Source organism: Bombina bombina, chromosome 5 (assembly GCF_027579735.1).
Source record: "Bombina bombina isolate aBomBom1 chromosome 5, aBomBom1.pri, whole genome shotgun sequence".
In the NCBI taxonomy this organism is placed as follows: Eukaryota; Metazoa; Chordata; class Amphibia; order Anura; family Bombinatoridae; genus Bombina; species Bombina bombina.
The window spans coordinates 866,400,400-866,413,383 of record NC_069503.1 but is presented as its reverse complement, the minus strand read 5'-3'; the positions used below and the strand labels follow the sequence as shown (position 1 = coordinate 866,413,383).

The window sequence follows — 12,984 nt, the reverse complement described above, 5'->3', positions numbered from 1 at the left end:
CAGTGTACAGTAATAAAATGTGTGTACAGTAAAACAAAATCAGTGTACAGTAATAAAATGTGTGTACAGTAAAACAAAACCAGTGTACAGTAATAAAATGTGTGTACAGTAAAACAAAATCAGTGTATAGTGATAAAATGTGTGTACAGTATGACAAAATCAGTGTACAGTAATAAAATGTGTGTACAGTATGACAAAATCAGTGTACAGTGAGAAAATGTGTACAGTAAGACAAAATCAGTGTACAGTAATAAAATGTGTGTACAGTAAAACAAAACCGGTGTACAGTAATAAAATGTGTGTACAGTAAAACAAAATCAGTGTATAGTGATAAAATGTGTGTACAGTATGACAAAATCAGTGTACAGTAATAAAATGTGTGTACAGTATGACAAAATCAGTGTACAGTGAGAAAATGTGTACAGTAAGACAAAATCAGTGTACAGTAATAAAATGTGTGTACAGTAAAACAAAATCAGTGTACAGTAATAAAATGTGTGTACAGTAAAACAAAATCAGTGTACAGTAATAAAATGTGTGTACAGTAAAACAAAATCAGTGTACAGTAATAAAATGTGTGTACAGTATGACAAAATCAGTGTACAGTAATAAAATGTGTGTACAGTAAAACAAAATCAGTGTACAGTAATAAAATGTGTGTACAGTAAAACAAAATCAGTGTATAGTGATAAAATGTGTGTACAGTATGACAAAATCAGTGTACAGTAATAAAATGTGTGTACAGTAAAACAAAATCAGTGTACAGTAATAAAATGTGTGTACAGTAAAACAAAATCAGTGTATAGTGATAAAATGTGTGTACAGTATGACAAAATCAGTGTACATTAATAAAATATGTTTACAGTATGACAAAATCAGTGTACAGTAATAAAATGTGTGTACAGTATGACAAAATCAGTGTACAGTAATAAAATGTGTGTACAGTAAAACAAAATCAGTGTACAGTAATAAAATGTGTGTACAGTAAAACAAAATCAGTGTACAGTAATACAATATGTTTACAGTATGACAAAATCAGTGTACAGTAATAAAATGTGTGTACAGTAAAACAAAATCAGTGTACAGTAATAAAATGTGTGTACAGTAAAACAAAATCAGTGTACAGTAATAAAATGTGTGTACAGTATGACAAAATCAGTGTACATTAATAAAATATGTTTACAGTATGACAAAATCAGTGTACAGTAAGAAAATAAAATATGCATATTGAAAAATTAAAGAGGACAGTAATCCTAAATTAAACAAAGTTTTATATTGTAAAAGGTGTTAAATTATAAAACATGGTTCTGATAAACTGTAATAATGTTGGTGACAAATTTTAATGGGAATGTAAGAAGTAAATAGCGTTGCAAGGTAAAGCAAAGTTAGGATGCCATGTAGAAGCTCATTTTTTATTGGACTGGAATATATATATATACACACACACAAATGTAACCCAGTGAATATGTGCAAAGTATTTTGCATAGCTCTTCTAAAGGATTGGAAAAGACTGTAAATATCCTATTAGTAATGCCACCCAAATTATTTCCAAATTATTTCTTGCTCATTCACAATTAATAAATTCAGATTTGGTAGTCATACAAATATTTGTGTTTTATTTAATCATGTAACAGAGCTTATACAGAAATGCTCTAAGCCAAGATAGAGAGTTCTCAGGTCAGGTAACATAAGGATGTACCTGTGCTCTAAAATGAATAGCAGTGTATAGTTAAAAAAAAACTAACACCCTGGTTACAGCTGTTTGCATTAAAGGGATAATAAAGTTCAAATTAAACTTTCATGATTTAGATAAGACATGCAATTTTAAACAACTTTCTTATTTACTTTTATCGTCAAATTTGCTTTGTTCTCTTGTTATTCTTAGTTGAAAGCTAAACCTAGATAGGCTCATATGCTAATATCTAAGCCCTTGAAGTCCGCCTCTAATCTGAATGCATTTGACAATGTATTTACAGCTAGAGTGCGTTAGTTCATGTGTTTCATACAGAAAACACTGTATTCATGCACGTGAAGTTATTTAGTCAGCAATAATTGCCTGAAATGTAAGTCTGTCAAAAGATCTGAGATACGGAGGTAGTCATCAGAAGCTTAGATACAAGGTAATCACAGAGGTAAAAAGTATATTAATATGGGGGGCGGAGCCTAGCCATGACTTGAGATGGCTGCTTTCTTCTAGTGCTCTGTAGTCCCTTGTGTAAATTGCAAAAACTCAGCATGATCAAATAACATTCTAACTTCCTAACGAACTTGGCAATACTCCCCATAACAGCAAGCAGCCTGCGGAACATTATTTGGAGGAAAATAGAAAGTAAAAAAGACAATATACCAGCGTGGCCTGTGGCGCGCCAATCGCAAGGTCACAAAAGAATTATTCCTCCAAGGAAGCCGGAACAGACACTGGACATAGGCTCACCTGAGTCATAGAAGGCAGTGAGTACACCTCACGAAAGAACAAGCAACGGCCGAATCTATACATACCCCCGGTCTCGACAACAACGCACGGGCCGCACCCACGTGGTCTGCCGTCAGACTCAGACGGCAGGTCCCGATAAGGCCGCAATCCGACCGGGGAGTAAAGTGGAGAATGCTGGACCTCTCTCCTATTCCGGGCACAGCAGGGGTGAGCAGAGCAACCAAAACCTACGGAACGCGACACCTTTCAGGTAGTTGCCGAGCACGTCAATTCATACGGGGCCCATTGGAGTCGGGCCTAGTAAAAGCCCTGCAAGTTGCAGCACAGTCTGGAAGCCATTAACAACGAGTGGGACACCACAGCGATCGCTAAGACCCCTGAGAGCTTGTGGTGTTGAGACAGAGGACACCGGGAGAGGAGCACTTTAAGAAAAGAGACCGGTAAGCCCAAATCCCAGCAGGGGAGACAAACCTTATACTTGGGCCACACAACACACCAAAAAAGAGTGACCAGGGACCACACACTGAGGCAGCCCTTACGAACCAGTATCTTGCTAGGCCCATAACACGCCTAAGGCTTTGCATGAGGGAGAGCTTTACACAGCGTGGCAGTTTGCTGAAGAGGGCCACGATAAACTGACACCATCACATCGCTTAAACATTAAAGACATAAAGTGAACTATATAGTGAATAGCACTCCAAAAGCTCTTAAAGTGCCTAAGAAGCTTCCTAATCTTTAATTATGACTAGCAAACTGAACCCTAAGCCACACAAAGGGTCGCAATCTTCAATTATGGAAAACTATTTGATATCTGCGGACATGACTGCAACCCCCAACAAGTTAGTGCAAGCTGAGATGGAGTTACCAGCCACATCCCAAATGCAGGATCACAACTGTGAAGCACATGCACATAAATATCTCACAAAAAGTGACATCACCCATCTCTCCTCTAAAGAGGACATTAAAAGCGCAATGCAGGACTTTAAGAACATGTTCGGGGAACTTAAAAAAAATATCATGGCAGTGGATAGTAGGGTCACTCAGGTGGAAGAAAAACAAGAAACCCTGACTACAGATGTGCAACAACAGTCTAATATCTTACAGGATCAGGAGGGCACTATGCATGCTTTAATGGAACGTGTGGAGGATCTTGAAAATCGGAGCAGGAGGAACAACCTGCGGCTGAGGGGCATACCTGAGACCGTTGACCCCCCTGCCCTCCTACAGTTTATCCAAGATTTCATCAGATACCTCAAAAACAGCGACACAGCACAGGATCTGCAGATAGAAAGAGCTCACAGAGCGCTGCGCCCCAAACCACCAAATAGGGCCCCACCACGAGACGTCATATTAAAATTCCTTTCGTTTAAGGACAAGGAAGAGGTCTTAAAAACTGCAAGAACAAAGCATCCCATCACATTTAAGGGATCAGAGATCCAGGTGTACTCTGATCTGTGTCCCACAACGCTACAAAAGAGAAGAGACTTAAGACATATCACTATGGCATTGAGGGAGAGGAGAATCCCCTACCGCTGGGGATTCCCCACATGTCTTATAGCCACAAAAGATAACACCACCCATATTCTCAGATCTCCAGAGGAACTCCCAGGCTTTACTCAGGCCCTGGGAATAGAACTGGACCTCCTTCAGGATGAAGCAGCAGCTCCGCGGGCTCTTCAGGGCAGAGGTCGGGGAGGGATTCAGTAATCATGAGACTGTCTCTCTTATGGACGCTTGAGAAGGGCCCTTACCTCCCCGACTCTCCGCCACTTTGGGACATAAGCAGTAGCCCTTTTTGGGCCTTGTTTAAATTGTTACTGGGACAGAACACTGGACATCTCAGATGAGCTCTCAGGTCGTATGTTCACATAAATGTTATAGATTAGTATAAATGTTTTTATGTTGCTGTTATATATTTACAATTGTTTATTTGTCCAACCTTCAGTGGTTGACTCTTATTGCACTCACCTTATGAAGATGTTATATGACCCAGGGGAGAGTGGCATGGGCTATTATTTGTGTCAACTCCTCATTGCATTGATGGTTTCATCATTTCAAAACTCACACTCTTTTGGGCAAATAACCAGACACACTCAATAAGAAATTCCCTATATGCAATGCAGAGAGAGATTAATTTATAAGGGTCAGAGATAGAAAGGGGACTGCGCACAAGGCGAAGGGACTAAACACTGTTGAAAGGCCGGATTGCTTTACTTTCTACACATATAGACTTCTTCTGAAGTCATAAGACCCAGCATAGAGAAGTGCATTTGACGGCCATTATGCATCTCTTTAACGCCTCAAAGACACACATACCACAATCTCTGCACCCCACTAGGCAATTAAACTAATGCTCTCACAAAAGAAACTCCAAAACACAAAGTTAAGCGGGACAATCGCATATAGCACTTAGACAGAAGAGTAGTTGTGCTCTTATTGCCCAGGTCATAGCTATTACCTCAGGGTCAACACATATAGCACCACAGCAAGGGCAAAGAAACTATGCCCCATTATATTCATAGCGCCATGCGTACATTACAGAGAAATAGGACATATAGATCACACAGGCCCACTGTCTCAGTTTTAAAGTTTTCAAAGTCTTTAAAGTTTGTGGGGAATTGTTCAAGTACCTCACTCAGTTATCACTGATTATCCTGAGTTACAAAGAAATTATCTACAGATAATACAAAATGCAATACACACAGGGACAACTACCCCTGTCTAATTAAGTAGTTGTTACAGTTTCCTAATCAAACAAAACTTATTGTTTATCACTGTTATCCTAGATCACCAGGTTTGAATTTCTATTGTATTTTTCTTTTAGTGTACATTGTATATAACAGTTAAATTTGATCCTCTCTAAAGAGGACACCCTTTCACTTTCCCTTTTCCTTACACCCTCTATTCTCCTCCTCCCCCCTCCCTACCTATTCTTAATTTAACTGACCTTCCTACTGCTCTTCACAAGACTCCTCTTTTCACTATCTAATCCCCCCCCCTTTTTTTTTTTTTTCTTTCCCCTCCCTATCCCCTCTCCTCCCTCTAACCCTCCTTCCCTTCACTCCCCACACAAGCATCCCTTGATTTTGCTGTCTTTTAACTATCCCAAAAACCCTGCGGCTAGTATGACTTCCCAACGACTGAAACATAGGTCCCACCTGGTTGAACTTATCACCATAAACGCAAAGGGGCTCAATAGCCCTAACAAGCGCTCCATAGTGTTAAAAGACATGCAATGCATGGGTGGAGACATAATATTCTTACAAGAGACTCATTTCTCAGCTACACGAGAACCAAAATGGTTTAACCGCCACTTCCCAACAGCATATTTTGCATCTGGCCCCGAAAAAAAAAACGGGGTAGGAATACTCTTCAGTGAGAGAATGCCCTTCCAAATGTCTCAGGTACATAACGACCCAGAGGGCAGATTTATAATACTCACTGGCTCTTTGTTCGGAAGGCCAATAACTCTAGCAAACGTTTACTGCCCCAACATGTCCCAGCACCTCTTTCTACAAAGAGTCACCCGCAAAATTCTTGAGATACAGATTGGGGTCCTTTACATGGGAGGGGACTTTAACGCTTCCCTTGATCCATCCCTCGACACCTCCAACGGCCTCTCTAGCACCCCTCAAAAAATATTGAAACGAATGACAGCCTCACTAATTGAGATTGCAGTGCATGACATATGGCGCACGCATCATCCCCTAGAAAAAAATTATACTTTCTATTCACATCCTCATAGAAAATATTCTAGGATTGATTACCTATTCACTGATTCAACAGGCCTAATAATCACTAAAAGTAGCAGCATCTCCGCAATCACCTGGTCCGACCACGCCCCAGTAGGTTGTACCATACAGTGGCCTAGTGTCCCGCTCACACCTTTCGTGTGGAGGTTGGACGATACGCTATTGGACGATCCGGTGTTCAACTCTGACATACGGAAATCCCTGACTGAATTCTTTCTTATCAATGCTAATGACCAGATGAAAGATACCACCATCTGGGAAGCACATAAGTGCACTATAAGAGGCCTGCTGATAAAACGGAGAGCATGGCTCAAAAGAATAAGAAAAGAACGTTACAATGCGTTACTGTCTCAAGTCGAAAATACAGAACGACTCCACAAAATGAATCCACAAAGTGAGACTGAACTGGCTCAGTTGACCCTGGCCAGGAAAAATCTACTGCAGTTTCTGCAGGAAGAGTATCAAAAACAAGCCCTCATTCTGAGACAGATGTTTTTTGAACAGGGTGATAAACCAGGAAAGCTCCTGGCCAGGGCAATTGCGAGGAAAAAATTTAAAACATATGTACGCCTAATTAGGGACGTGGACGGAGGGGAAAGAATGGATGGAGAAGCCATAGCAGAAGTATTCAGAGTCTACTACGAATCTCTCTATAACCTACGTGATTCAGACCGGCCGGGAGGAGATCCTCCCGTCAGGGAACAGGAAAACGTAGACATAATCAAATATCTCGAGGGAGTAGATCTCCCCAAACTCTCCATCGAGGACGCAGACTCCTTGGAAACCCCGTTTACAGTAAAGGAAGTGCAAAAAGCCATCAAAGACCTCCCTTCGGGCAAAGCCCCGGGGCCCGATGGCTTTGGCATCAAATACTACAAACACTATGCGGACATTCTCGTCCCGAAACTAACTGATATGTTTAACTCTCTGGCGGACTGCCCGGACCTCCCCGGATCCATGCTAGAGGCCTACATCACAGTCCTTCCCAAGCCTGGGAAGCCTTTGGACAGACCAGAAAACTACAGACCAATATCTTTGCTTAATTCAGACGTAAAGATACTTGCAAAGGTCTTAGCCACTCGCCTCAACATACACCTTCCAGAACTAATCTCCACTGAACAAGTGGGGTTCATTCCAGCCCGGGAGGCAAGAGACAACACCCTCAAAGTCCTCCAGCTCATAACTCATTCCCAAATACACAACACACCGCTTTCTCTGGTCACTACTGACGCGGAGAAGGCGTTCGACCGGGTCAACTCGTCGTTCATCCGGGTAACACTCCAAAAATTCGGCTTCGGGCCTAACTTTATAAATAGAGCCATGTCCCTATACTCTTCCCCAAATGCAAGGGTGAGAGTGAATGGCATGCTCTCAGATACATTTCTAATAAAAAATGGAACGAGACAGGGGTGCCCTCTCTCGCCACTCCTGTTCGCCCTTACAATTGAAGTACTGGCAAGTAAAATCAGAGCCAACCCGGTGGTGAGGGGGGTTACTATAGGCAACACAGAGCATAAACTATCTATGTATGCCGATGACATCCTTCTCACGATCTCGGACTCTGCTAACTCTCTAAGAGCCGCCCTGATAGAGTTTGAGGCATATGGGAAGGTCTCGAACTTCCTCCTCAATCCACTAAAATCAGAGATTCTCAACATTTCGGAATCAGCGGAGACTTTTGCGGACCTTAGCTCCAATTGCCCAATAAAGGTTGCTACACATAACATCAAATATTTGGGAATCACCCTCACACCCAACATCTCAGAGACAGTAGACCTAAATTATAAAAATATATGTGATGAGATCAGTAAAGATCTGCTAAATTGGAGAAAAAAAAACGATATCGTGGATGGGCCGTATAGGGGTGGTAAAGATGAACGTTTTACCAAGGGTGCTATACATCATGCAAACGGTCCCAGCGGCAGCGGCCTCCCAATACATCCAACAAATTCAAACAGCCATGGAGACATATATTTGGAACGGGATCAGACCAAGAATCAAAAAGCAAACGATATACTTACCCAGAGATAGAGGAGGTCTGGGAGTCCCGCTTCTGAGGGAGTATCAAAGAGCTATCTCTCTTCAGAGAATTGTGGAGTGGAGTAGGAATACAAATAGCAAGAGATGGATACAGGTGGATAATGAGATCCTCAAACGAGGGAATGTGGGGGCACTGGCCTGGATCTCGGCGGGGAGCCGGCCAGAGGCCGCCTTAAGATACCCTATGATAACTGAAACCTTTAAATCATGGGACAAATTAATGGTAGACGGCGCATATATATCTACTCCTGTATCACCAAATATCCCAATAAGGGAAAACCCAGACTTGGGAATGGAAATTAAACCACATATTCGGGGGGACACTTACAGCCTGGCAGAGGCAGCAATCACAAACATCCTACAACAAGGTAAACTTAAACCACAGGCAGAACTGGAGGAATGGGATCATGCGATCTTCGCGTCATGGTTCAGAGTCGCACAAATGACTCACTACCTCGATTCCCTTAGGGAACGAGGAGCATTGTCCAGAAACAAGACCCTCTTTGAGGTACTGTGTACTCTGCCACACACACCGGCACACCTCATCTCACAGATATATAAGATCTTATTAACAAAAGGGGGATTAACGCTCCCAACGTACTCAGCTGCTTGGCAAGCGGAACTGGGAATGGAGATATCACCTAAGGAGTGGTCCAAAATATTTATGAGAGCCAAAAAGACCTCGATATCGGCTCGAATGCAAGAGATGCATTACAAGTTCTTAAGCAGGTGGTATCTAACACCTCTAAGACTACGCAAAATTTACCCTCTTTCAGGAGGGGGGTGCTGGAGGGGTTGTGGAGAAGAGGGATCTCTTCTCCACGTTTGGTGGACATGCCCGCTTATACGACCTTTTTGGGAGGAGGTGCTGGGACTAATGAGCAAAATCTTGAATATCATAATCCCCCCAAAACCATCATATTTGATCTACCATGAGCTACCTAAGATAAGGGGGGAAGACAAATACCTCCTATTCATTCTGATGCTAAACGGAGCAAAAGCGCTCATTCCGGCCTACTGGAAGAGTCAGCTGACACCTAGTACACAAGAGTGGAGGGCAAAAGTGGGGGACCTGCTAAGACTTGAACGCTATCACTTCCTAAAAACTGGTAAACTAACTACACATGAAATGATGCTACTAACGTGGGAGGGTAGGGGACTGTAGTTCTCCAGAGCGTAGGAGTGACTTCCATTGCCTTATCTCCCTTGGCGGTCTTTGACTGCCTCCCCTTCCCCCCCCCCCTTTCCGACCCCTCCTCCCCTCCCCACCTTCTCCCCCTCTCCTCCTTCCAATAACTCCCCCCCCCTTTTTTTTTCTTTTTTTTTTCTTCTCTTTTCCCCCTCCTCTTTTTCTTCTTTCTTTATTCCTCTTCCTTTTCACCCATACACTAGTATGGACGACAACATCAGGTATTATAATATACCCAGCTCTGTGTAAAATTTACGCTGGGTACAAACTGTTATACCAATCAATAAATGCTTGATGTATATATTGTAAATTTATAACTTGACTGCAATACTGGAATTTTCATGCTGTCATTACCACTGAATGGAGAGACAAGTTCAGAAATGATGGACTAATAAAACACAATACAGTCTGAGAGATAGGTAGAGAATGTGTTCAGAAGATGATTTCTTAGCCTCTAGTGATTGTTCAAAGATTTAACTATAAGAAAAGGTCGAGACTCATACATTTTGTACCAATATATGTTAATACTGTCACAGTTCTATTGTATTGTATTGCTTATTGATGTATAACCCTTGTCTTCAAATAAAGCTTTTTTGAAAAAAAAAAAAAAAGTGTATTAATATAACAGAGTTGGTTATGCAAAACTGTGGAATGGTAAATAAAGGAATTATCTATCTTTTTAAACAATAACATTTGTGGTGTTTACTATCCCTTTAATGGGCCTTGTTTTTACTCCTAGCATTCTGGTTATAACACTTTGCATTACAAATGTATTGTGCCTAAATGGTTCACATTTTAATCATATACATACATCTTCAATTCAAGCTTAAAGCAAAGATACTAGTATGTACTTATACCCCCGCTACCTTGAAGATTTATTTTGTGATTTCACCAGTGGCATCACAGATTACATAATCATTTACATCATAGTTGACATCACTCATGATAGCACCTACATTACCAATGACATCACATTAAAGGGTCAGTAAAAATGTGTGTCTAGAACAGAAATAAATATATTTATTTAAAATCATTGTTGCAGCAAGAATTTTTAATTAAAGGGACAGTCTAGTCTAAAACAAACTTTCATTATTCAGATAGGGCATGTCATTTTAAACCATTTTCAAATTTACATCTATCACCAGTTTTGCTTTGTTCTCTTGGTATTCTTAGTTGAAAGCTAAACCTAGGTAGACTCATATGTTAATTTCTAAGCCCTTGAAGGCGGCCTCTCATCTCAGGGCATTTTGACAGTTTTTCACCACTAGAGGGTGTCAGTTCATGTGTTTCTTATAGATAACATTGTGCTCACGCACGTGGAGTTCCTAGGAGCCAGCACTGATTGGCTAAAATGCAAGTCTGTCACAAGAACTGAAATAAGGGGGCAATTTGCAAAGGCTTATATACAAGATAATCACAGAGGTAAAAAGTGTATTAATATAAGTGTGTTGGTTATGCAAAACTAGGGAATGGGTAATAAAGGGATTATCTGTCTTTTAAAACAATAAATATTCTGGTGTAGACTGTCCCTTTAAAAAAAATACCTTTCAAAGTCTCCTCTTGAGCCTCCACTGACTGTGCCAGTGTTTTTCAAAATTATCTGCAGCTGTTACAGCCTATCAGAAGGAAGAGTCCCACCCATTTGCCTTCCAATTTTGAGTTCATGGTGTTCTGGGCTGTGGGTACTACACTACGCATGCCCATGATGAAGCCTGGCAGACAGAGAGATGATGGAGTAGACATAATAATTTAATGGTACAATGGTGCCCTTCTAATTGGCTCTGCTATATACTGCTAATTTAGGGGCGAAAACAGCCACTTCAAAGTGAGACTTTCAAAGGAATTTTTTAGAAATAACGTTGCATCAACTATGACTTTAAATAGATAGTTTAAATGTCATGACAATCAATGACATCATTGCTGACATCACACATCATCAGACGTTGTTTGAGTTTAACCTTTAAAAAAAGTGTTGACAAAACAGGTAAATTGTTATATTTTTGGAGAAGGAAAATCTAAATTTATCTAACAAGATGTTGAATTTGCGCTATATATTTGTGTAAATTATTCAGATTATCCTTTTATCAACATGGTTTTTTTTTAGCAAAAAAATACACAATTTACTTGTTGGTATTTTATTATTGTTTTAGGTTTTGGTGTATAAATATACAATTTATTTACATTAAATTGTGCTTAAATAACAATAATGTACATTTATTCTATTGCATTTTTATAAATTCTCTTACAATTTTAAAGTTTTTCATGAATTTATGTTTAAATGTGTTATACTTACAACATTCGTTCCGATTTAATTGAATTTCTTTTGATGCTTTCTTTTCATGCTGTTCCGATTTAATTGAATTTCTTTTGATGCTTTATATTTTATGTTGTATAATGTTGATTAAAATGAATTTATGATTGGTGGTGGAATATATGGAAATAGCAGCCCTTGGGACCATTAAAGGGACACTGAACCCCAATTTTTTCTTTTGTGATTCAGATAGAGCATGCAGTTTAAAGCAACTTTCCAATTTACTTCTATTATGAAATTTTCTTCATTCTCTTGGTATCTTTATTTGAAATGCAAGAATGTAAGTTTAGATTCCGGCTCATTTTTGGTGAACAAACTGGGTTGTTCTTGCTGATTGGTGGATACATTCACCCATTAATAAACAATTGCTGTCCAGGGTCTGAACCAAAAAAATAGCTTAGATGCCTTCTTCTTCAAATAAAGATAGCAAGAGAACAAAGAAAAATTGATAATAGGAGTAAATTAGAAACTTGCTTAAAATTGCAAGCTCTATCTGAAGCATGAAAAAAATTTGTGTTCAGTGTTCATTTAAGATCCTTTTAGAAACAGTGTTGAAGCAGGATTTACTCTTAATTATACCATAATGAAGCAAAACAGTTCATTTCAATGAATACAATGATAAATAGATTTAAAAATAATGATACTTTCATTAATTTGTCATACAAACACACCTGTTCATCTGCATGGCGGAAGTAATCAGATTTTTCCACATTAGTGTTTGGCATACAAGATACATTATATAAACAGATGGCAGTTACTTGGCATTCTAGGCTAGTGCATTATTGTGTCTCTAAGCACAGACATGTAGTCATAATTACTGATTATCAATTGATCACACATATTTGCATTCATAAATTATTTGGAAAACACTGAGTCATAGACCTATATCTAGAGCTTTTCATGTTTAAAATATGCTGTAAATTATAATATTTAAAATACAAAAATTGTAAGGATGAACACACAAGGCTATAATATTCAATCAAGGGACAATCCAATGAGAAAATAGAGTGAATTTTATTATTTTATTCCTAAATAATTTTATTTTTAAACAACATAACTTTTCTTATTTTGTGTTCATTTTAGCAAAAGGGATACGCACGTACAGTAGCTGCACAACTGCAGTGCTGAAATACTGCTCCAAATAAGGGTATACTTGTGAGCTAATCAGGGTCAATCGTACATATATATTCACCAATCACTAGCACTAGATGGCAGCACTATTTCCTGTCATGTAGTGCTTCAGGCTTGTGCACACTAC

General features: G+C 39.6%; 1 protein-coding gene across 1 annotated transcript in view; it reads right to left on the bottom strand.

Moving 5' to 3' along the window:
- MEP1B (meprin A subunit beta) overlaps positions 1-12,984 on the bottom strand; it is a 129,861-nt gene that overhangs the window by 40,873 nt on the left and 76,004 nt on the right. The gene's annotated exons all lie outside the window — the stretch shown is intronic.